Source organism: Eumetopias jubatus, unplaced genomic scaffold, assembly GCF_037043125.1.
Source record: "Eumetopias jubatus isolate StellerSeaLion01/CBP00866 unplaced genomic scaffold, mEumJub1_p1.0 scaffold_16, whole genome shotgun sequence".
Taxonomy (NCBI): domain Eukaryota; kingdom Metazoa; phylum Chordata; class Mammalia; order Carnivora; family Otariidae; genus Eumetopias; species Eumetopias jubatus.
In genome coordinates, this window is record NW_028274822.1 from 72,826,874 (window position 1) to 72,851,194 (window position 24,321).

A 24,321-nucleotide genomic window follows, 5' to 3' on the forward strand; every position below is an offset into this window, starting at 1 on the left:
GCGCCCCCCTTCCCCCCCACAGCTCTGTGCCCATCATAGTCCCTGGATCTCTTTAATGAATTAATTTAGCTCCCCGACATTTGGTATTAAGTAAGTAGCTATTTTGGGAATCCAAGAGAGAAAGAACTAGAAGACTTTTTTTTTTTTAACTGTTTGGAAAAAAGAAAAAGTATTGCATTTTGAAGTTGGAGACGCCTGAGCATCCAGGCATGGCGTTGTGCAGGAGGACACGTTTGGTGGGACGTGGCAGAATGTGGCGAAGCAGGCTGGCTCCGTCCCCGCTGTGTTTTTGCTTCTCTACGGAAGGTTCCCCCCCCTGCCCCCGTTGTTAAGAAAGGAGGGGGCCACAACCCCCAGACTCCATGCAGTTTGTTTGGAAGTATTGTTTAGATTACTCTCGCTTTTCAAATTGAGAGAAACTTAGTTTAATGGGAAAATAGCAGTATTGCTATCTTGGTGTGTTTGCTTTAGGGTTTAAAAATAGTTTGTTTTCATATCCTGAATTTCATCCTTTCCTTGTTTGCTTGTCTGATGGAAACCCGTGAGAGTGTGTGAGTGTGTGTGTGTGTGTGATACCAGCACACACATCTATCTGTACACATGCAGGCAGGCAAATGGTTGCAGTCGTGCAACAAAAATCAGTTGCAATTTCACAGCTGGCTAAAGAGACCCAAAGCATTTGCTTTTAACTTAAACCATCTTGTCCCCATTCTCCCCCACCAGTACCCCACTCCCAACCTCCCCCCCCCATCTCCCTCAGCAATATTTATTTCTTCCTTAAAAAAGGAAAGCCGGGCCTGTTTGCTGAGGTCCCTGTTGGAATAGATTTTCAGGGGTTATATATTAAATGTGTTTGAGGGTGATTTCAGCCCTCAGCCTGGTCGTCCTGGTACTAACGGTAGCAGGGCCTATTATAGAGAGGCAAAGAATATTGTAAATGGCTTATGCAGAAAAACCATTTAGATAAAAATGCAATTTTCCCTTCTGCATAGAGTGCTAAGAATTAATAGCACATTCTTTCTAAATGGGTATTTTTATATTATATTTTCCTCCTAATGAAATTCTTTTCCCAAACAGGGGTATGTTTCATTTTAAACTTTAGAGTAAAATTGATCTGTTTTTAAGCCTGCAAAAAAAACGGGTGTCCCGGTTTTCAGCAGGCCCCTTTCCTCCCCACCCTGCGCCCAGGATTTTTTGAAGTTAGATCGTGCAGAGGTTGGATGGAAATGGTGAGTCTGTCCTAGGGAGAGGGGCTGGGTTTGCTCACATTTTTTTTTTTTCCCTTTCTTCTTCCTGGGGTGGGCTTGGGGGTTGTTTGGTGGTTTCCACAAGTGCAGAAACTGGTCTTGAAATTAGAGCTGTTTGTGCTCGGCACACCTCGCCCCTTCATCTGCCCTCCCCTCCCCAGGCAGTTTCCCACCATCCTCTCTCTCTGATATCCAGGTGCCTGCTCCCTGATACCCAGGTGCCCACTCCCTGCTCCCCCTTATGGGGCAGCCATGAAAGAGGATGCTTTTAGCCCCTGTGCACCCACCGAGGAGTGGTTCTGTGGGCCAGCTCTCTGCCGGGGCCTCTGTGGCCATTTTGGGAGGAGTGGAAATTCGGAACTTCTTGGAAGGCCTGCTTCGTGCCTTCCAGCAGAAGCTCGCGGCAGCATCGCTGTGGAAAGTCTTTGAGAGTTTATTGCTCTGGCTGCCATGGGCTGGTGTCTGCTGACCCAGTTTTTCCGGCCTTGCCCGGGTGTGCATCTGTGGAGATACTGTGTAGACTTTTGTTGGCAACTTCAATGTGCAGACGGGACAGAAGTCAGAGCTGCTGTGTTGCTCTAGGTCTGTGTCCTGAAGTACGTGCTTGTAGCCTTCGCTCTTGAACTAGTGCTGAGGTGACAGTTTAGGTAACGTTCTAGCCTGGGAAAGAACTCCCGGTTTTGTGCCCCTTTGCCACAGCCATGCCCTGCTGAGATATCCAAGGCCCAGAGAGGGCAAGCAACCAGGCCACGGTCACACAGCATGGCTGCAGAGCAAGGATTGGACGGTAGCGGACCCTTGGTCTCGACCTTCCCTTACTACCTCTTGACCTCCTCACCTGCGAGCCAGGATCTGATTTTGCCTGGCTAAGCCTTGTGTGGACCAGGGCTGGGGGCTTCTTAAACCGGAAGTCTCCAGGCCTCCTGTAGAAAGCACCCTGATACCCATTCCTGATGTTTAGGAGACTGTTCCTGACCTACCTTGGGGAAGCCGCAGTGGCACCGGATCCTGCCCGACAGGTGGTCTCAGGTTCAGGCCTGGCCCTCTGACTCTTCTGAACTCTGTGACCTTATAGCCACTTCAGTGCTCTTAGTTTGGTTTCCTCATAACATTGAAAAAAAAAGTGCTTCCCCTCCTAGAAGTATTGTGAGGACTGAATGGGACGATTGTAGCTGAACAGGACTAAACGGGGTGATTATAACGATGTGGTTAAGAGCCTGTGATTGTAACGATGTGGTTAAGAGAACAGGCTCTGGAGCCAAACACGCTGGGTTCAAACTCCAGCAGCTCCCATTTCCTGGCTGTGTGACCTTGGGTAGGCTGCTTAACCTCTCTGTGCCTCCTTTTCCTCATCAGTGAAAGGGGACGATCATTGTTCCTACCTCATGGGGCTGGGAGGATTCAGGGAGTACATCCAGGGGCAAGTACTCAGAAGACTGCCTCTCACCAAGGAAGCACTGTGCCAGCCCTGCTTTTATTGACCACCTGCGGTATGCCAGATGTTTCACATGCATGACCCTTGGATGTGCAGGATGGTGTTGCTGCTGTTGTTTGTCCCAGCAAGGGAGGCCGTGTGACTTGTCCTCTGCCATCCAGTGGTGCAGGCTGGAGGGGAGGCTGTGCATCAGGCACTTAGCCCGGGGCTGGGCGCCAGGCTCTTGCTCAGTAGATGTTACAGTATCCTAGGGCAGGGCTCCTGCTGCAGCCGCCTCCGGCCTCACTGTTGGACCCTCTCCTTGTGTGGGGTGCCCAGACCCCCCCGCCAGTGGACCGTGGTGGGCCGGCCCCAGCCCGGCACGGTCAGCCATGGTCAGCCACGGCCAGCCACGGCTTGCTGGTGGCTGGGTGGCAGCGCTGTGATATTTTTCTTCCTCCTGACAACTCTCCCTGTGCGCTGAAGGCACAGTTCCCTGATATGCGTGAGTAATGGTCAGCCTTCTCATTGAAGGAATTCATGAGATGAGCCGGTCCCCGGCCTCTGAGCACTTTGCCAGGAGCCTGCGCCAGCTATAAACAATTTGAGAGCTGGCAATAAAATATTAAACCCCTGTGTCTGGCACCTCAGGTGGGGACTCGGGAACCTGGCAGGCTGAGGCTGAACAGCGAGAGTGCGAGTGAGCACGTTTGAGAGGGAGGAAACATCCCTGCCACAATGAGAGTGGGAGGGGCTAGCTGCCCGGGGCCTGAGTTCGAATCCCAGCTCTGATACTGGTGTGCTGTGTGACCTTGGGCAGGTGGTTCACCTCTCTGAGCCTCCGTTTCCTCACCTGTAACACGGGGGAGATCCCTTGGTCCCCTCTAGGATGGTTGCCGTGGGGGTCAATGAGCCCTGTGCCCTGGGGGCGGTGAGCAGCAGGGTAGGGCTTTGGAATCAACTGGAAGGGAGTCTTTCTCTCTTCCCACATTGGCCAAATCACAGCGCCTTCCCCAGCCTCAGTGTCCTCTGCTACACCCTGGGGGAGATAACACACGTCCCTCAGAAGCCTGGCAACAGTCCTCACCTGGGGATGATGTGAACCCCCCCCCCCTCCGCCCGCCCTCACCAGCTGGGCGCTTGGTGATGTCTGGAGATGTTTCTGGTTGTCACAGCTGCAGAGAGGGCAGTCTCTCTTGGTGTTGAGAGGGCGGAGGCCAAGGCTGCTGGGAATACCCAGGCCCATCCCTGCCATAGTCCTCCCCAACAAAGAATTCCCAAGCCTAGAAGGTCAGACACGCCAGTGGTGAGGAACCAGAGGGACAGAAACCCCTGCCGGCCCAGAGCTTATATTCTAGGAGGGTGGACAGACCCACAGACAAGCAGCAAAACAAGAAGAATGACACAGAGCAGGCAGGGCGGGCAACAGAGCCTTAGGAGGAGGGGACCTGCACAGGAGTTTCTCGACTGGGCCACCGGGGATGCCTCTGCGGGGTGGTGACAGGTGAGCAAGAGACTTGAGTGATGAGAAGGGACCAGCCAGTGGTGTGCTGCTAGCCCCAGCAACCGGCTCTCTGGGGGAGGAAGAAAGACGCTTTCTGTTTTGTAGCATTCGCCGGTTCCCCTGGCGTAAATTCTCCCCACCCTAGCCCGATTTTGGGCTTGCAGCCGGCTTGCACAATTCCTGAACGGTGAACAGTGTACACCCCCGCCTGGAGCCAGCCAGCTGCAGGAATGGGCTTTCAGGTGGGGGCACAGCAAGTGCAGGGTCCCCGAGGCGGGACTGAGCTGGCATCTGCCAGGAGCAGGGAGGGGCTGGTGAGGAGGGAGAGATGGTCCAGGCGGGCAGGGGCTGGACCACTGAGGGCTTGTCATCATGGTCAAGTCAGGAGCGTGGATTTTATTTCAAGTGTGACGGGGAGCCGGGGAGGGTGTTGAGCACAGGAGGGATGGTGTCTGAGGGCCCATAGTAGATGTGCAGTTAACAGCGGTTGCATCTGAGCCCAGAGTCTCTGAGAAGATACTGGTTTCCCTTTTCTTTCTTCATGCCAGGCCCCTTCTGAGGAGACAGAAACTCTCTTCCCTTAGTTTGGCAGCATCGGGGCCACAAGTGAAGGCAGGGGGTGTACCCCCCTTCCCAGGAACAAGGCACTCAGAGCCCAAGGGGAGGGCTCAGCCTGCCGCAGGTGGGGGGCGTGGGGGATGTCCGTCCGCTCCCTGCTCTGGGCAGGCCACGATTTATGTCCCGGCCCAGGGAGACCCTGTTTCCTTCTTTTCCCAGGCATTGTTCTCCACGCCTGACAGAGGTCACCGGGACAGGAAGGCAACGAGCCCTGCCAGGGCCAGCCTGAGGAGGTGCAGAGGGCTGAGCCTCTGGGTGACCCGGGCCTGGCGTCCACCTTCTGGGAGCTTTTCTTTTGCTTTCCTCCCTGACTGTCTGAGCTGCAGAGCAATTGTAACAGGCCACAGGCATCGAGTACCAGTCATACCAAGCCCCATGTTACAGATGAGAAAGCTGAGGCTCGGGGCGCCTGGGTGGCTCAGTTAGTTAGGCAACTGCCTTCGGCTCAGGTCATGATCCTGGAGTCCCGGGATCGAGTCCCTCATCGGGCTCCCTGCTCAGCGGGGAGTCTGCTTCTCCCTCTGACCCTCTTCCCTCTCGTGCTCTCTGGCTCTCATTCTCTCTCTCTCAAATAAATAAGTAAAATCTTTAAAAAAGAATATTAAAAAAAAAAAAGAGAAAGCTGAGGCTCCGAGAGGCAAATCGACCTGCCCAAGGTCAGCTGGCTGGGAGTGGGGGCAGAGCACACATTCATGCCTGGGCCTGTCTGACTTGGGAGCCCCTGCTCAGGACTGCTAAGGAGCTAAGGACGAGACTGGAAGCGGATTTCTCACCAACAGATGCTCGAAATAAAAACCAATTCCTGGTCTCACCCCCTTCTAGAAATGTCAGCCACACCATTGGCTATTGAGATCTTCACCATCCGTGTTCCCCACTGGTGAAGGCGCGGTGGTCAGGGCCCCGGGCCTGGGGCAGGGAGGGAGACCTGGTGTGATTAGGCCATGCAACCTTGCTGAGCCTCAGTCTGCCTGTCCATCAAATGGGTCCATTCTGGTCTCTTCTAAGACCCCGATAGGGAGGGAGCATCTCCCCGTGTAACTGTCGCCTACTTTTTCTGTGCCCTGCACCAGGCTGGAACCGTAGCTGTGAACCAAACAGACGCAATGCCTGTTGGGGGGCGGGAATTATGCAGGGGGCCTAGGTATAATGGACAATTGCATGAATGTTCCACAGGAAATTGGCTAGTGGAAGGAGAGAGGGTTTGGGGGTGGGCCTGCTGGCCAGGAGGGCTGGGCGGTTCTGCCATAGGAGTCGAGACCACAGTGAAGACAAAGTGGCAGCCATTCGCAGCACCTGGCATGGGCATGGCAGCCAGAAGGTGCCCCGGGATTGAATGACTGCAGGAAGGGGCTTTGCCAGAGGCAAGGGTCCATCCCTGCCTGGCCCCAGGGCTGGGGGCTGAGCGCCACCCCAACAGTCCTGAGACCTAGGAGGGCTGATGGGACTTTTCCTCCAGAGGGGCTGGGGTGAGGTGGGAAGGGAGAGGGCCCCCGGACATTAGACCTCCTCATCCCCAGCCCACTGGCCCACCTCCTGTCTCCATCCCCAACACCGGTCCTCACCAGCCCCTCCTTCCCATGGGTCCTGCTTGCCTGAGCCCTAGTGGCCCAGGACATAGCCTCTGTCCCAGCCGAGGCTTGTTCCAGATGCCAGAGCCCCGCCTGACCCGACTGGGTCGTCAGAGCGTGCCCGGAGGGGCCATTGGAGCTGGTGTTTACGCCCCAGACCTCGGGGAGGGGGATGGCACGGGAAGTCTCGGCCTGTACTCTTAACAGCGCCGCCTCCCCATGGGCTGAGCCCTTTGCCGCCCTGTGCCTCCATTTCCTCATCTGTTTTTTGGGTTAAACAGGGTCTTAGTGAGGATTACAGGAAATAATGAACTTACCCAGCATCTGGCTCATCACAGAGGTCACTAAACCCTGACATAAATACAGGTGACTTCTCCCCCCGCGTCCTGCAGGAAGAAGGGGGGAGTGGGAGCCACCTTACGGGGTCGCTCAGTCCCCAGCTCGCAGTGAGAAATTTGCCTGCAGAGTTTGGGAGGGTGGTCTTAAGTGCGTGGAGGTTGGAGACGATGCCCACAGCGGTTGGCAGAAACTGCCCAGACAGTGTTTTAGAACATAAATCCGTGAGAACATGGATCTGAGGTAAAAATCGGGCATTTTTCGGGACCCCCTTAAGAGCTTTCAATACCCTGGTCCCGCATACCCATTTCTCAGACTCCCTATCAGCGGAGGGTTTAGAAAATCAGTCCCTTGCTAATGTTAGGAAACTTCTCTAAAAATCATGGCAAGGGTGGTAAGAAAGAACATAGAGAGTATTTAGAACAGTGATGGGCTCTCCGTGGGCAGTTAAACACAGTGCCTGGCTGGCAGGAGGCCCCAGTTTCTATTACCTGTTCCTTTGTCATCGGCCTGGGGCCGCCGACTGGGGACAGCACAGATGCATACCCCGCGGGACTTTTCTTCTTGCTCGTGTTTCTCCCCAAATCCGTGGGGCGGTGAGCAAACACGTTTGCTGGAGATGTCTGCCTCGAACATTCATTTATGGTTTCAGCCAACAGAAGTGGGGCAGAGAAGAGGGTAGGCAGGAAGGTCCATCCTCTGTGCCCAGAGTGGGGTCCGTTCATGTCCCCCTTGCGTTTTAAAGACTGGTACAAAGACTCTTTGCATGCCAGTCCCTGGGGGGACAGAAAAATAACCCCAGCTGTGGTTCCCCAGGTGTTGGCTGTGTCTCCCCCGCCCCCCCTCTCCCCCCCTTCCCCCTTTCATTCCTGGAACAATGTTCTGGCCAGTTCCTTTGGGCTCCTCCACATTCCCTGCCAAAAACAAAAACCATTCTTAACCCCAGATGACCAGGCCTGCAGTCGTTTTGTCTGGTATGTGGCGTCCGCCTGGGGTTGGGGGGGGGGCACGCATGCTTCCAATTTATATTCCAGAATGCCAGCTTCAAGGGGAGCAGAAGCCAGAGGAGAGAAAAGGCCTCAAGGAGCAAGGAGTCCAGAATCACCCAGATTTCGAGAGAGGAGAGAGAGGGTGAGGGAAGGGCCGGCCGGCTCAGGGGTCTGAGGCCAGCCCCCGGGGCGGGAGTGGGGGGGGTGGGGACACGGGTGAAGGGATTGTGGGTCAGGCCAGGCCCTGGGCCTTCACACCGCTCCCCCCCACCGCACCGCTCCCCCCACTGGTTAGCCACGTTGTGGACCTCGGATTCTGCTCTGTATTCTATTTGGTTATGATTATTTTTTAATGAGGTCAGACTGAAAATCCATCTGTCTGGGCCTGCCTGCCTAGGTTTGAAGGCAATTAAACTGGAGACTAACCTCTTAATTAGGGTTTCCCTGTGTAAATCTCGTTTGATAAATTCCTTATCATCTTTGGCTTTAACTACAGCGAGGCCTCGAGAGGGGATTGCACAACCACCCCCCCCAGCCCGGGACCTCTGAGTGAATCCCCCCCAAAGAGGCTCGCCTGCTCGATCCGGGGCTCCGCCAGCCAGAACCTCCCCCAGGAAGGGCTGGGAGAGAGGCCCCTTTCAGGGTTAATTAATCAGAAAATTTAGTGGTGCCCGGTGATTCCGGAGAATTTGTCTGCCACCTTTTTATTTTCCTGTTCCCCCCTTTCTGCCTCTCTTCTAGGTCTTTCTTCAAAAAAAATTTTTTTTTTGAGAGGGGGGTGAAGTGGACTCTACAAAAGGAAATCTGCAGCCCCCATCTTTCCTTGCCACTCCCCTCCCCCCCACTTCTCCCCAACCTGTTTGTCTGTGTGGATGGTTAAATTTTCTTCCTTCCCTTTTTTAAATGCAAGTGCGGCTGGGAGTGGAAATGTCAGGGGTCAGGCTTCAGGCAGCAGGGAGCAGGGCCGGGTAGTCTCAGCTTCTGTCTTTGCCATTTGGGAGAAATCAGAGCTGAGCTTAACCCTTTGGAGCCCAGCCCTGGCCTGGGGGGCTTGGGTGCTTCCAGACTTTCTTCACTAGCATCAGGGGACTGTGTCACGGGGACTTCGTGTTTTAGGGTTTTAGGCGTGGGGGCGGGGCTGGTGGGGGGGGGGCGAGGGGTGGGCCAGGGACCATCCCAGCAGCAGCCCTTAGAAGAATGTCAGGTTGGATTTATGGTACTGAGCACCTGTGCTGTGTGCTGGGGACCGGGCTTCATTTGCCATCCATTTGGATGGGACTGGTGGGCAGGCTTGGCCACATTCACTGCTTTAACCCTATCAGCATCCCAGGAGACACGCCTGTTTACAGATGGGGAAACCGAGGCCCGGGGTGTGGGGCGTGGTGATGTGCTGAGTCTCCCAGTTGGTAACAGGCAGGGATGGGGCTGGGGTCTGTGTCCTGAACCCTTGATTCCAGAGCTCCCCGGGGTCCACTGGGGGAGGACAGGCCTGTCTCAAGGATGGCGTTTGGACTCCTTGAGCGCCAAGCACGAGTCAGCACCTTCCCTGAGCCACCCGTGGCATCCTCACAGCCCTGTGAAGCAGCTACTTCTGTGGACCCATTTTACAGATGACGTGAGTGAGGTGCAGAGGTGGGTGTGGCTAGCAGGAGCTGAAGCCCAATCCGCACCCCCATCTTTCTGCCCACTGGGCCAAGCTGCCTCTCGGCATGGGGACGCCACCAGTCCATGGAAACGGGAGAGACAGTACAGAGCTCATGCCTTGTGACCAAAGGTCTCCATCACCTGTGGGGTTTTCCAGGGGCGGTGTGGGGGGAGATGCATGGTCTACAAACTGGGGCTCAATGCGTGGGTGGCTGGGGTGTTGTCAAGGTGATACGGGGTCTAGTTTGTCAGTGGCTTAGGTCAGCACCTGGCAGAGCTGCCCCCAGCACGTGGGGCCCATATGGTAATGGTCACAAATTTTATGCCTCAGTTTCCTCATTTGTGAAGAGGGGATGACAGCAGTGTCCACGTCAGGGAGTTCTGTGGGAACTGCCTTTGTTCGAGCAGGTAAAGCCTTGTGATCAGTGGCTCACACCGGGCAAGCTTCAGTATAATTACCATGTTGTTATTTATTCCTAATCATGGTGGGGGGAATGTAGGTGGCCACAGGGTCCCAAAGAAGAGCACCCCATGTTGTGATGGCACCTGTGTGGACAGCCAGGAGTGTGAGGGCTCCCAGTGGGAGCCAGTGAGAGCTGGGAGCCGGGGGACTGTGCCCGGGGCTGACCTCAGAACCTGGGCTGCGTGGTCCTGGGCAAGTCACCTCACCTCTGTGTGCTCTGGAGCTGGGAGGGAATGCCAGCGTCCCCCGTCAGCAGTGGCATGAATCTAGACCTTGAATCTGCAGTGGGAGTAGAGGAGGATTTGCTTCACGGCTTTGCCCTTAACTGGTCGGTGGCTCTGGGATCCACTCTGCTGGCCAGGCCTCAGTTTCCCTGTCTGGAATGTGTCAGTTGTGGTGAAGCTTAGAGGAAGCGATATGCCCAGATGCGTTCTGTAGCCTCCAAGGAAGCTGTTCAGACATCAGAGATTATTATTAGAATGATAGAAAGTGGGATCGTTTCTCTGCCGAGTGGAGAGAAATCTGAGCACAGAGGGAGATCAAGCACAGCACTTGGAAGCTCCAGGTCTGCCCCAGGACCTTTGCTCAGCATCTGCCTCCCAGAGGGTGCCTTGCGGGGAGGGAGAGAGAAAAGGAGTCCTTTTGCTGTGTGGCCTTGAGTGAGTCCTGTTGCTACTGTGTGCCTCAGCTTTCTCATCTATAAAATGGGCACGGCAGAGTTCCCGCCTCATAGGGTGGACGTGAGGACTAAGTGAAGCGAGGTAGAAGTATTCAGGGTGCCAGCCTGGGCTCCCACAGATGCCATGCATTTGGTCACTGGTCACCAGTCACCGTGACAACAGCTCAGGCTGAGCTGAGCCTAGGAAGGTCTTCGGAGCTGCCTGAAGCGGAACTTGAATTCTCCCCTTGCCGGCCTGTGGCCTCCCTTCCTCCCTCCCTCTGAAACCGAAGCCCAGCATCTGCTTCCCCAGGAGCTGTTTAATATTCTGCTGGGGTAAAATGAACTCATTGGAGCCACCCGAAAACAGCTGAATGAACCCCCGGCGCCCGCGGCCTTTCAGAGCGGCTCCAGACGCCCCCCCCCAGACCTCTGGGAGGCTGGCAACCACAGCAGCTGTGGGAGAGGGGCCCCCTTTTCTTCTTGGTGCCCCGGGGGAGACTGTGCCCCCAAATGGGGCTCCTGGAGGGCCGGGTGGGGAGCTGGAGCATGGGGAGGGGCAGCCTGGGTTTCTCGACCTGTTTGGGGCCTCGTTTGTACTTCTTGGCTCAGAGGTTCTGTGTGTGGGGCCTCCTTGGGGAGGCTGAGAAAGCCAGGCTTTCCCCAAATTCTTTCCTGATCCTCCCCCACCCAGGCTCAAACTGGGTCCAGTGGAGGCAGGAGGCCCCAGCCTGCGAAGCTGCACCACTTGGTGCTGACGATCGATCATCACGGTTGTACCCATTGAGCACTTGCTAAATGCCAAACACAGTGCTCAGCATGTTGTCCGTGTTATCTTATGGACTCCCCAAAACCACTGTGCCAGTTTAGTCTCCTTATTCCCGTTTGACAGATGAGGACACTGAGGCCCGAGAGGTGAGCTGGCTTGTCCAAGATCATGCCTCTAGGAAGTGGCCAAGCAGGAATCCATCCAGGGCCTGGGTTTCTCCTGGGTGGCGCACAGATGCCTGCCCATGATCCTTTGGGACCCAGTGGCCTCTTCTGTAAAGTGGCGGTGGTGGGGGGCATGGTCTGACATGCTCACCGGCTGGGCTGTCCTGAGGTTATAGGACCATCACGTCCATGGAGCATTTCCCACGCGCATACAGTTGGTGCTCACTTACGTCATCATCACCTGATTATTACTTTGCCCGTTTCCTGTTCGGGGCATATCTCAGGGCCCTCTCCCTTCTCCTGCCTGCCTGCCTGCTTGCCTGCCTCCTTTTTCACCCCAGCAACCTGGGAAAGCAAATGGTAACAAAGTGCTTCCAGGTAGAAGCTGAATTAATTTCATGTAATTGTCTTTGATAAAATTAAGTATTACTTGCAATTAGTTTTGGGCAATTTCGCCACCGAAGCAGTGGGATAAAAACAGGCTGAGTTGGTGCCCACTGGGCCAGGTACTGGGCCTGTTGGCGGCTAGGTGGGAGCTGCCCGTGGATGCCGCAGATGCCCCATGGCCAGGAGGAGCCTCAGCGAGTAGGCAGGTTGACCTGATGCGCGTCTTGTCCCTCAGCCTTTCCGGAAGATCCCTGCAGTCGACCTCTGGAAATGGAATCCAGATGTTCGTAGCTTCTGCCCGGCGGTGGCACTTGGGACAAATCACCTCCCTTCCCCGAGCCTCGGTTTTTCTCATTTGTAAAATGGGGGCATTTTTGCAAGTGATTGAGTGTGGAGGGGTCAGCAGACCTTTTCTGTAAAGGATCAGATGCTAAATATTTTGGGCTGTGCTGGCCATCTGGTCTGCGTCATTTCTACCTAACCTTGCTCTTGTCGTGCAGAAGCAGCTATGGTGTGTAGCACAGAGGAATTGCCCAGTACATGGAACCAGTTACTCTTACTATTTCCTGGGCTTGAAATGCCTTTTATGGTAGATTTAAGAGTCTCCCTTTTTACTGTTCACACAGCATCTGTGCATTTTTTTGAGTTCTTTGACCGAAGGAGGACCTATTACCCCTGTTGCAGGAAGACTAGGTCCAGAGAGGGCAAGTGCCTTGTCCAAGGTCACAGAGCAGGGAGAAGGCAGAGGCGGGACCTGAGCACACACCTGGTTCTCCGCCTGGCTCAGGGCCCGCCTGGGAGGGCTCCAGTTGCCAGTTGTCAATATCAGATTGGGCTCATCCCCTAGTGAATGGGTGACCTTGGGCGGGTCCCCGTGGGTCTCTCTGTCTCTCCATACCCATCATCTGGAAAATGGAGATAATCCTACATTGCAGGTTGTCATGACAATAAAGGAGGGGCTGGGGTAAAGGGACCCGTGGGGCCGGCCACGTAGCAGGGGATCAAGACAGAGGCCTCCCTGTTAGTCGTGTTGCTATTGGGATAGAGCAAGGCCATTCGCTGTCTGCGGGCACTACATTTCCAGGCACTTTTTGAGGATGGCGAACTTCTGCTCTCCAGAGCTTTAATGGGGAAGACGCGCTGGGGAGGGTAGGAGGAAGAACTTGGGAGCTTTCCTCCTGGCCTGGCCTGGATCTGCCTCCTGACCTTGGGCTAGCTGCTTTATTGCCCTGGGCCTCAGTTTCTTCATCTCCGTGATTGCAGAGCTTCAGTGTCAGCTGCGAATCCGGATTGATTTCGTTCTGGCGGCCTTGAACATTGTGTTGAGAAAGACTCTGAGGCCGACTCTGGGCTTCGTGGGAGCCAGTGCTGTGGGCAGTCATTGAGCAGTGCTCTGCTGTGGGCTCACGAGGGAATGCGTTTTGGTGGGAGTTCCTAGTGGTTGATAATCCTGGAAAAGATGACCCCTGTGGCTCCTCTTTTGGAACCTTCCATTTGAAAAATGATGGTGTTTGCCTTTTGTAAGCAAAGCTGTTGACATGGCAGCCGCTGACACAGATGGGTACTTCCTGGATTATAATTCTAGACCGGTGCTGTCCGATAGAACTTTCTACGATGATGGAGATGTCCTAGGTTTGCACTGTCCAGTATATAATGACTACCGGCCACGGATGGTTGTTGAACCCTTGTAATGCGGTTAGTTGTGAATGAGGAATTGATTTTTAAATTTAAAAAGCCACGTGTGACTGGGGGCTGCCATGCTGGACAGCCCAGTTCTAGCCTCACAGAGCTCCCGAGCTACGCTTTCAGGACCTCCAAGATCACGGACTTGTTATACCCCAAGCAGGTGGTGAACTCTGGGTAGGTCATCAGGTGCAGGCCTGTTGCTTAGCAACAGACACTCAGTAGAGCCCTGCCCCCAGGCAGCCGGAAACCACCCCCCCCCCCAAGAGTTTTGCTCAGGTGGGCAAGCTGCGCGTACCTGAGAGTAAAGGCTTTTCCCTTTACTTGTCCTGCTCCCCTCCGGGGGGGCCTAATTCCCCAGGGCTCAGACCCTGCAAGGGGGTGAGGCCTGGCCTGGATCAGCTGCCCCCATCAGATGGCACGAATGCTGGCTTCTCCTCACCCCCTGGCACCCCGAGAAACTGGCAGGTGCTTCCAGATGCAGAGTGAGTGCACCGGGAGGGAAGGCAGGGTGCCAGCCCTTTAGGAGAGAGGGGAATCTTTTTTTTTTTCTTTCTTTCCTTCTCTCTCCCTCTTCTCTCTCTTCCTGGTGTGCAGCAAAAGTAGAAGAGCCTTTGGACACAGACTTGACCTAATCCTGCCTCCATTGCTCCCCAGCTGTGTGGTGTTGCATGAGTCACCCCACTGCTCTGAGCCTGTTTCCGCCTCCTTTAAAAAGGAGTAACAGCTCCTCCCTGTGTAGGTTGCTGGGAGGTCCTGATGCAATGATATACGTGGACCTTTTAGAACAGTGTCTGGGATGTGGTCCCCTTCCCTGAAGAAGGAAAAACAGAGATGGTGTGAGAGTGTTGGAGGGTTATTTAACTGACTCCCGTGCTTGGTGTCAACTTAAAACTCACCTCCGGGGTTGTCTGAGTGGGTTCGGGGGCTCAGGGCCAGTAGGCAGGAGGGGTGGGCTAGATGGGGGTGGTGGTTGGGAAAGGGGCCTTCCTGCATAGTCATTCTCAGGTGGGAGGAAATTTCTGGCATTTGTCAGCTGGTCCCCGCCTCCCCCAAGTTTTTCTTTCCATGAAAACGGCACCTGCATTTTGTGGCTTCCTTACACACCAGCAGGGTCTAAAATAAATTGGGAGAATTCTAGCGCCCAAACTTGGAAGGAAGGGTGTTGGCTGGATTGGGGTTGTGGAAGTAAGTGGATATCATTCCTCCATTGCTGGATAATAGTTTGTGAGGGGGTGTGGTCCCTTTCAGTAAATTTTGGGTAGGGGTCAGTGGGCAAGCCTCCGAATGAAGTCTTGTTTCACTGGTACCAGGAAGCCTTGAAGAGTCCCTATTCAGGTCTGTCTGGAGGTCCAGGTGATGTGGTTTGATCTTCCTTATTTTAGTGATTCTTTAGGGTCTGTTCCTGCTTGTAGGAATTGATAGAGTCAGCATAAACTGGTTGAGGGCCTACCGTGTGCCACGTGCCAGGGCCACAGTAGTGAATAGGAGAATTGAGGCTCCGATTTCATGGAACTCATATCCTAGGGGATGTGGTAGAGAGTAGGACAATTAGGAGAGGTTGGGGTTAGCACCAGGTGTAATAATACAGTGCACATGGGAGTCCACGGAGGGGTTTGGAAAGAACTACTTGAGGAAGGAGGAGACAGACAAGTTACTTAGGCGAAGGGCGAAGTGACAGTAGTGGTCCAGAAAGAGGGGAGCGCGAGAAGGAGTAGTGTTGCCACCACTTGGTGACGGCATACTGCAAACTCCGTTGTCAAACCTTCTGAATGAGGAGAGGACTGAGTGCTGGCTTAGGCAAGCAGGCAAGAATTCTCTGATTTATTCACAGTTCTGCCCCTGACTTACTCCTCTCTGGCCTCAGTTTCCCCAATTTACAGTACCGGCCAGCCCAGTCTTCCTAGGGTCCAGTTCTGCCTTCCTCAAAAAACCACAAGGACAAGAGGGTGTGACCCCTGCATTGGAAGGAGTGCAGTGGCCCCTGCCTTCCCAAGTCAACCCCAGAGACTCACTCTGGGCATCGTGGACCCCAGTGGGGACACAGACAGCAGAGCTGAATCCCCATTCAGATCCTCGAGGTACAGCTTAGCCAACAGGGTGGGCAATACCTACCTGGATGGACTCTTTAGGCCTCTTTAGGTCACCGTGTCACAGGCCTGGCAGTAGGGACTCCTGCCAGTTACAGAGGGGACAGCAGCCCAGAGAGGGTGAGTGATACCCCTGGATGCACACAGCTAGGTTCTGGCACAACTGGGTCCTGGTTTCCTGCAGTGGGGGGAGGGAGAGCACCACCTGGAGGGAAAGCGAGTTGGGGGTTGTTTGTGGCAGAGACACCTCCCCTCAGAAGCCTAGGCTGGACCTTCCAGAACCCGTGGAAGATGGGAGCTGAGGTTGGGTGGGCCAGCCACCAGGCAATCCAGGGGCTCTGTTCCCTGTTGCTTGGGTGGGAGTGACCAACAGGCTCCTTCTAGGCCCAGCCCAGCTTCCACTGCTCCACCTGTCTCTCCCCCAGGGTGGGGCAGATGCCTTCGGTGGTTCAGACCATGCAGGCTCTGGACTCCTGCAGAGCTGTGTTCGAGTTCTAACTCTCTGCTTTTCTTGCTGTGTGACCTTGGCCCTGCTAGGACAGCTGAGGGCATAAATGAGATCAGCCATTGAGGAGGCCCTGGGGCCTGCCCCCCGGGCTGATGCTCTGCCCCCGCTCCCCCCCGCCCAGGGTCTACCCAGGCCTGCTTGTCCTGCCTGTCAGTAGCCCCTTTGCCCATTGCTCCGTCCTTCTGCAAGTGGAGACTGAACTGTGACAGGGCGCTCCGAGGCCGTGCAGGAGCGAGCTCTGGAGGGGGTACCCATCTCCCCTGGCCTGATGGGGCTGCCTTGTTCTGCCTCGGAGAGCCCACCTTTCTCTTTCTGTGGCAGCGTGGACACATTTTGGGGAACGGCGTTGTTTTTTTTTTTTTTTTTAAATAACTACCCCATCCTCCCATCCCCTCAATCAACATTTTAATGTTTTATTGATTTTTTAAAGAGATTTTATTAATTTATTTGAAAGAGAGAGACAGAGAGAGAGAGCATGAGCTGGGGGGAGGAGCAGTGGCAGAGGGAGCAGCAGGCCTCCCGAGGAGCAGGGAGCCCGAAGCGGGGCTCGATCCCAGGACCCTGGGACCGTGACGTGAGCCGGAGGCAGACGCCCAACGACTGAGCCCCCCCGCCCCCCAGGCGCCCCGTTTTATTGATTTTTCAGTAGGAAGGCGGGGGGGTTTCCAGTGTAGCCTTAGAAGGAAGACCAGGGACACGTGAATGGGAGGGACATTTCTGACTCCCTGAGGGCCACTGTGCAAGTCTTCACAGATCAACAGTGTTGTTTACACATAAACACGTTCCTAGGGAGCACGTATTGAGCATCTACTGGGTGCCTGGTGGCTCCTTCCTGCTTTGTGTGAACTCAGACAAGTGACATCACCTCTCTGAGCCCTAGGTTCAAGGGTCAGCAAACTGTCACTGTAAAGGGCCTGATAGTAAATATTTTAGGTTTGTGGCTTATACAGTCTCTGTCACAACTACTCAACTCTGCCATTGTAGTATAAAACAGCCATCGACTAAACGTAAATATACAGGTGTGACTATGTACCAATAAAACTTTATTGACAAAAACAGATGCTGGGTCGGATTTGACCTATGGGCTATAGGTTGCTGACCCTGGCAGGTCCTTCACCAGTGAAAGGGGGCTGAATGAATAGAAGCTGCCCTCCGGGATTACGGTAAGAAATTAGTTTAAAAGAATGAATGCATGACAGGTATTAACTCTATAATTATTGTCTGTTATTGTTAATATTATCATATTGATTCTCCTGGCAGCTCTGCCCAGTAGGTGTATGGTCTCATTTCACACATGGGGAACCTCAGATGCAGAGAGATAAGGAAGTTTCTCTCAACCCTTCTTCTGCTCACTGTTGGATAACCCGGAACGTGTCTTTTTGTGCCTTGGTTTCCCCGCCTATATCCTCAGCGAGGATCTGTTGATGGAAATGCACAGGGCCCGGTGTTCACATCTGTTGTGTGGAGGGGAGGTGGAGGCATAGAGAGGCGGGGTCCCTTGCAAGGGCCATCGGCTGACACATGGCAAGCCTGAGCTGGGTTTCTTGGGGACCCGGGTTATAGGCGTCTGACTCAGAAGCTGCTGGGGAGGAATGGCCCGCCCAGTGAGATCGGAGCTCTCTCAGAGTACCATTCTCTTGGGGGTGGGGTCATATCCCCCCACTTGTTTAGAGTTGTGGAACACAAAGGACCTTGTCCCCAGTGGAATGTGTTTCTGAGTCAGGTGTACCATGCCAAGGCTGGAATGGATGAGGTGCAAGCTTCTTATTCATGTTGACAGATTCCCGATGCCCCTCCCTTGCTCAGCAGTCTTCCTTGGCTCCCTTCTGCTCTCAGGAACAAAGCCAAACACTTCCTGGGGCCTCCAGGGGCCTCCGTGACTGACTTCATTTCAACTTTGCAGCCTCCTTTACCTCCCTTTCCCCCAGGCCCCAAATCAGGGCCCCTGGGCCGGCCCCTAGTTCTTCCCAGTCACAGTAGAGGCTTGGAGCTCACCTCTTGCTTCTTTTGCTGCAAAGCTTTATATTCATCCTTGAGCACCCTGCCCCCCCCCCACCCCCGTATGTCCTCTCCTCTGTAGATTCTTCCCCGGATCCCCACCTGTCCCCTGGGTCTGCGACACAGGGCAACCTTGTGCTGTGGCAGTGACTGCACTCTGTTTTACACTTAAGTGTTTACTGAATATCTCTCTGCCAGGCTGAGACCTCGGGGGCGGGGGAGGGGGGCTGCAGGCAGGCTCGGAGCTCTGTGTTGCGATCCCCTCTCTGAGTCCCGCGCCCAGCATACAGCTGGGAGCACCTGTTCAGTTGGGATGCTTTGGCTCATCGCCCTGCTGTTATTGCTGTCTTAAGGGCCCCTTCTTTTTTTTTTTTTTTTTAAGAGAGGGAAAGAAAGGGAAAGAGAGAGTGGGGGTGGGAGAGGGAGAAAGAATCTTAAGCAGGCTTCAGGCCCATTGCAGAGCTGGATGTGGGGCTCGATCTCACCACCCTGAGATCATGGCCTGCGCTGAAGTCGAGTCAGCTGCTTAACCTACTGAGCCACCCAGGTGCCCCTCGAGGACCCCTTCTTACAGCCTGGCCCCAGGAAGGCTCAGGTTTGGAGAAGTGATTGTGGGAACAGGATATGGAGGGGCACCTGGGTACCAGGTCCCTGGGTACTAGCCCATTGCCCCTCTCTGCAAGGCAGGAATGACCGAAGACATTTTTCAGGTGAGGAAATGGAGGCTCAGGGGGGCTTCAGAGTAGCTGAAGCAGGGTCCCGCAGCCTGGTGGTGACAGGGTTGGGATTTGACCCCAAGAGTCTAGCTGCAAAGCACACGACTATCCCACGATGGGCCCCCATGCAGAGCCCTTCCTTGGGGACGCAGAAACGCTATGGGTGAACAGGCTACCTGCAGTCCCACTGAACCCGTGTAGGAAGGTCACAAAGCTCCCGCAGACCCTCCGAGGGGGGGAGGGGAGCAGGACACATGTCCCCAAGAACCCACACCCAAAGCATCAGCACTTTGAAAACTTACTTTGTAAAATTCTGAGTTGTTGCCAAATCGGGTCTTTTCCTTCAGTGGGCTGAAAGCAACGAGGTTCTACTTCAACAGAAACATGTGTCTGTCTGTCCGTCTGTCTTATTTTATAAAATAATTGTTGAACGACTGACCGCCCCCAGGCAGCATGCCGGGAGCTCAGTGAGGTGTCTGCCTTGGTGCTAGGTTGCCCCCAGGATAGAGGTGAGGATGCTGGGGCTCAGAGAGGGGCAGTGTGCTGTCCAGGGCCACCCAGCACCAGGTCCAATGCCATGGGGGCATGAATTGTGAGCGAATAGGCGAGAAAACAGGGATGGAGGGGATGGGCTAGAATGGAGACAGGGGTGGAGAGGATCTCAGGTGTAATAATCCTGCTAACAATGCTGAATAGTAGCTACTGTTTGTTGGCCCATCTTTGGTGCCTGGCAGGGGGCTGAGTCCTCTGCTCGCAGTACCGCTGGGCCCTTCCCGTGGTTCCGGAACAATGATGCCGCCCTCATCCCCATTTGGACTCCCGGGGCAGGTGCCTTGCTGCACCACTGTGGGCCCCCACCCCCACCCCCACCCCCACCCCCGACCTGTCACATCTCGGCAGCCCACAAGCCAGGAGTGGCCCGGGGGGTGCACGGGGCTGCATCTGTCACAGGTCACTGGCCGTGTGGCCTCAGGCGTCAGGGTAAGGAGCCCAATCAGAGGCTCAGGGCCTGGTGAGGGGCCGGCGATGTGCGTCCTGTGGGCTCGGGCCCTCCTCTGCCACCCCGGCTCCTCCTTCAGGGCCCCGGGAAGGTCCCGGCATCCAGCCCCGCCCCCATCCCCAGCGCTCGGCAGCCCGGTCCCCACGATGCCCTCGCTGCTTCGCCTCAGTGGAGCCCTGAGCCAGTTCTCAATCTAAATGACAGCTGCCTTCAGCCGAGTCAACTCCAATTAATTTCCGAAGGCTTCCAGGGCCCTGGCTGAGGCTCGCACCAGACTGGGCTGCGCTCGAGGCCCCTTCTTCACCCTCGTGGGGCCGGGGAGGGTGGGGCCGCACGAGGTCCCTCCTGATCATTGGTGGAGGCCCTTTCTGCCTCCCAGGAGCTTTGGATTGCCCCCATCAGATGGGGCTGATGGGGAGACAGGCAGCGTCCATGGAGAGAGAGCGCTGAATGGGGGTGCCTCAGATTTTGTCCTTGGTTTCTCTGTCACCCCAGGGTCATTCTCATCCCATCTGTGAGCAGCAGGGCTATCAGGGCCCTTCCCCAAAAAGTGAGTGTTGATTTCAGGGAAAGACAGGAAAGTGTGGGGGCGGGGAGAGAGAACAGAGAGATTGAGAAAGAACTTGGGGGGGAGCGTTGCGAGAGAGCGAAAACGGGGCTGGGGGAGAGGGAGCAACCACCACTTTGGCTGGGACATTTTACTTTTTCATGTGACTTTGTTGAACCCACACACCTTGGCATCAGGCAGACCTGGGAGTGAACCCAGCTCCTCCACTGCTTAGCCACATGGATATGGGTCAGTGACATCTCCTCTCTGAGGAGTTCCCAGTCCCTCCCCCGCCCACCCCTCCCCCCCCGCCCCCCCCCCGCGCCATGAAATGGGCTGGAGTGTCGGACCCTCTCTCCCCAGGTGTTGGGGTCATCTGGTGAGACAGGCCGAGGCCCGGCCCGTAGGGAGCCCGAGATCAGTGCTCACTCTTACCACCCCTGGAGCTGACAGGAGTAGGAATGGGGTCACTTTTCCTTTTTCCTTTCCTCATTTGTCACCATGTGATACCCCTGCTAGAAGTTGTCCTCCAGGGAGGGCAGAGAAAGGGTGGGGATGCAGGAAGAGGGCTGGGCTGAGGAGGGGCTGGTCCCTTGACCTCAGTGAAATGCCTGGATGGAGTATCACTCAGGCTGCCAGCCACCAGCCCTCTCTCCCTGATCCCTGGGGTTGTGCTCCTGGGGCTTACTTAGGCTTAATGCTCCTTGCTTGCCATAGGCTTCTGCCCCAGCTTCCTGCCTACATCGAATGTAAAATCTGATTTCCCCAAAGGAATGAAGAGAATCAGGGAGGTTGTCTGTCTACCCACCACCATTCATTTCAGAGAGGACCAAAGAGGCCCAGAGAGGGGGAGGGACTTGCCCAAGGTCACACAGCAAGCAGGTGAAGAGCTGGGATGAGAATATGAATCATTCTTTCAAATATTTAACAAATCCTGGGGCGCCTGGCTGGCTCAGTCGGTGGACCATGTGACTCTTGATCTCAGGGTTGTAAGTTTGAGCTCCACGTTGGGTGTAGAGATGACTTAAAAATACAATCTTTAAACAAAATAAGTAAAATATTTAACAAATCCTTTTTAGCTGCCTACTGTGTGCCAGGGACCAGAGAGACAGCTGGGATCCTCATGGGTGTATCTACCCTTAGGGTCCCCAGGCCAGGCTCCTCTGAGGGGGGTTGGTCACAGGAGGGATGGTTAGCCCCTCTACAGATGGGGGAACAGGCAAGTTGAGCTTGCCCAAGGTCATGGAGCTGGTGAGATTTGTACCAGCCGCGGTGGGATTTGCATACAGGCTTCTGAGCACACAGAGCTGGGGCTCCCCCAAAGCTGCCGAGCATGGGGGAGGAGTGGAGTGGGGGTTTGAGTGTGCTGTTTTCCTGCTTCGTTGGTGGCTCTGCAGACCCTCTGTGTGCAGCCCACCATCTGGCTTAGGTTTGCTGTTCGTACCCTGAGCCCAAAGTAGGCGAGTCCCCTGGACCCTGTGTACCTCCCTGGAGGAGGGGACATGGGCCAGGGACCCAATATGGACAGGCAGCCGAGGAGGGGTTCTGCTTTGAGGATGTGGGGTCCTGCAGAAGGGTTCCAGTTGGGTGGTAGGCATTAGTTCCACTGGGGTTGGGTCCCCCACATCCCCAGTGGTGGGTTCTTGGAGATGGGCCTTCGTGCTGCCTTAAAAATCCTTGTGACTTTGCTTACCGCTGGGCAAGGCTCTCTTCTCCTGTGACTTTTGTCTGCTGTGACAGCTGGTGGCCATTGCGTGAGCACCTGCTGTGCGCCAGGCACCGTACAACCTGGTGTAACTTGGCAAGGACCTGGGTGCTATCCTTGTCCCATTTCACGGGGAAGGAAGTTGAGAATCAGAGAGGGACAGTGATTTGCCCAAGGTCAACCCACTGGGGGAGCGCCAGGGACTGAGATGCAGACTTTGGTCGTCTGACTCCAAAGCACCCCCCCCCCCCACGATGTTTTTCATCTTTGGCAGCTTGTTGTCGAGGGGCCCTGAACTCAGGACCCCCCCCCCCGCCCCCCCCGCAGCGGCTCGGAGGTAACTGGTGCTTCATTGCCCTTATGCTGGCTGGGGGCAGGGATGTCATCTGTGAGCAGGGAGAGGGGTTACCCAGCTCAGAGTAGGGGTGTCGGGGAAACTTTGCCATGAGGCTGACAGCCAGGTAGATGGTGGGAGTCAGCAGGGGTGAGGAGGGGAGGGTGTTCTAGGCAGAAGACGAGGCAGGAGCAGGGGTGTGGAGGCGGGAAGGATCAAGGCTTTATGGAGAGACTGTGTAGTTGGCTCACGGAGAGGTGAGGCTGGGGCCCACGAGAAGAGCAGGGTCTGGATTATGCAAAGCTGGGAACTTGACCTTGGGAGCACTGGGGAGCCATGGAAGGTTGAAGCAGCAGAGGGGGCTGCTCATGCTTTAGGAAAGTCACCTGACTCACAGGGGGAAATGGCCTTGGGGGCCAGCGTGGAATCAGAAAGGAGACAGTGGAGCCTGCCCCAGGGTGGAGACAGTGGGGCAGGAGAGAAGAGCGACGTTCAATGCCCAGAGCTAGCCTGGGTGCAACAGCCCAGCCTTTCTTGGAGATGGGGACCAGGAGCTAGGAGAGTCATGGATGTGTCTGCGGGCCTCCAGGCCTCCCGGGTGCTGATAGGACCTGGCCCAACTCCGAGGCTCCCAGGCCTGCTTCTGCTTCCAGGCTCAATGGCAGCTGTCAGACACCAGCGTCTCCCCCTGCCAGGTCCAAATAAAGGAAAAACCAAAATACATTTCCCTTTGTCAGAATCCAGAGAGGGTGAGTCGGGCGAGAGTCATTCGCTATTGTGTTCTGGGGCCCACACTGCTCCTTACATAAGCTTGGAGTTAAAAATACGCCCGGAATTCTAATTTGCCTGCTTTGCCTGGGATTGCACCCTGGTCCCCCTCCACCCCACCTTGGGGGGCAGGGGGTGGGGCAGGCCCCCATGGAGAGGAAGAGACTATCCTGTGGCCAGTGTCCTCTACTGGCATGTGGCAGTATTAGCTCTGACTGCCTCCAAGGCCCCGGGCTGTGGAAGCCCAGTGAGTGTAATAACCCTAAGAGCAGCTAACCTTTTTGGGGGGCGCATCATGTGCTAAAGTCTTTACCCATGTGTTACCTTGATTAATCCTCCCAGAAGCCTGTGAACTTGGTTCCCATTTTGCAGTCCAGATTAACACCTTGCCCAGGTCCCACCCTGCATGAGCAGCCAAGGAGCCTTTGATCTGGGCCCTAGTTGGAGGCCACCCTGACCCCCACAGCCCACTCTCTCCGGCCTTCCCTATGGTGGGTGGTGGCGGGGGTGGGGTGGGAGGTGTGGACAGAAGTCCTCTTTCTGAAGGTTTAAGGACAGAGCCATGTGGTCTTGCCGGTCCCACCAAGCCCTGCCTTGGGGGGAGGGGGTGGCGACTGCCCCCACCAAGCTCATGACTCCTGACTCACCCAAATTGGAATGCAATCCTGGGGATACTGAGTGCAGAGCAAGGTGGTGACAAGGTCTGTTTTGCTGACTTCAAGAAAGAAAGAACACTCGGCCCCCTCCGTGGGTGGCATCTCCAGAATTGAAATGAACCACAAGGTGTCCCCAGGTCAACAGACGCATGTCTGTCCCCTTCTCCCTTCACCCCGCTCGGTCGTGGTTGGCAAAAGGGTGGCCGGGCCATCCCGGCCGGCCCCGCGGGTCCCCGCTCGCGCCCGGCAGGCGGGTCAGCGAGCACGCAGGGCCGCACCCGGCACCGTTGGGCGGGAGTCTGCTCTGGGCTGGGCAGCACGCTAAGCCTTTTACATGGATCATTTCATTTAATCCTCATCGCTGCCTCCATGACGGCCAGTCCTATTATGTTCCCCGTTTTCTAGGGCCGAGGTTCTGGGAGCCGAAGTGATGTTCGCCAAAGCCCCGTGCTCTGCAAAGGGTAGGCGCTGTCATGGTTGAGCCCAGGAGGAGAAATGGCATCCCACTTGTTAGTCGTGCTTGGCACCAGCTCGAGGTCCTCTCCTTCCCTTCAT

General features: G+C 55.5%; 1 protein-coding gene across 1 annotated transcript in view; it reads left to right on the forward strand.

Moving 5' to 3' along the window:
- The window catches only part of MN1 (MN1 proto-oncogene, transcriptional regulator), a 43,652-nt gene that overhangs the window by 15,201 nt on the left and 4,130 nt on the right, over nt 1-24,321 (forward strand). The window lies entirely within an intron of this gene.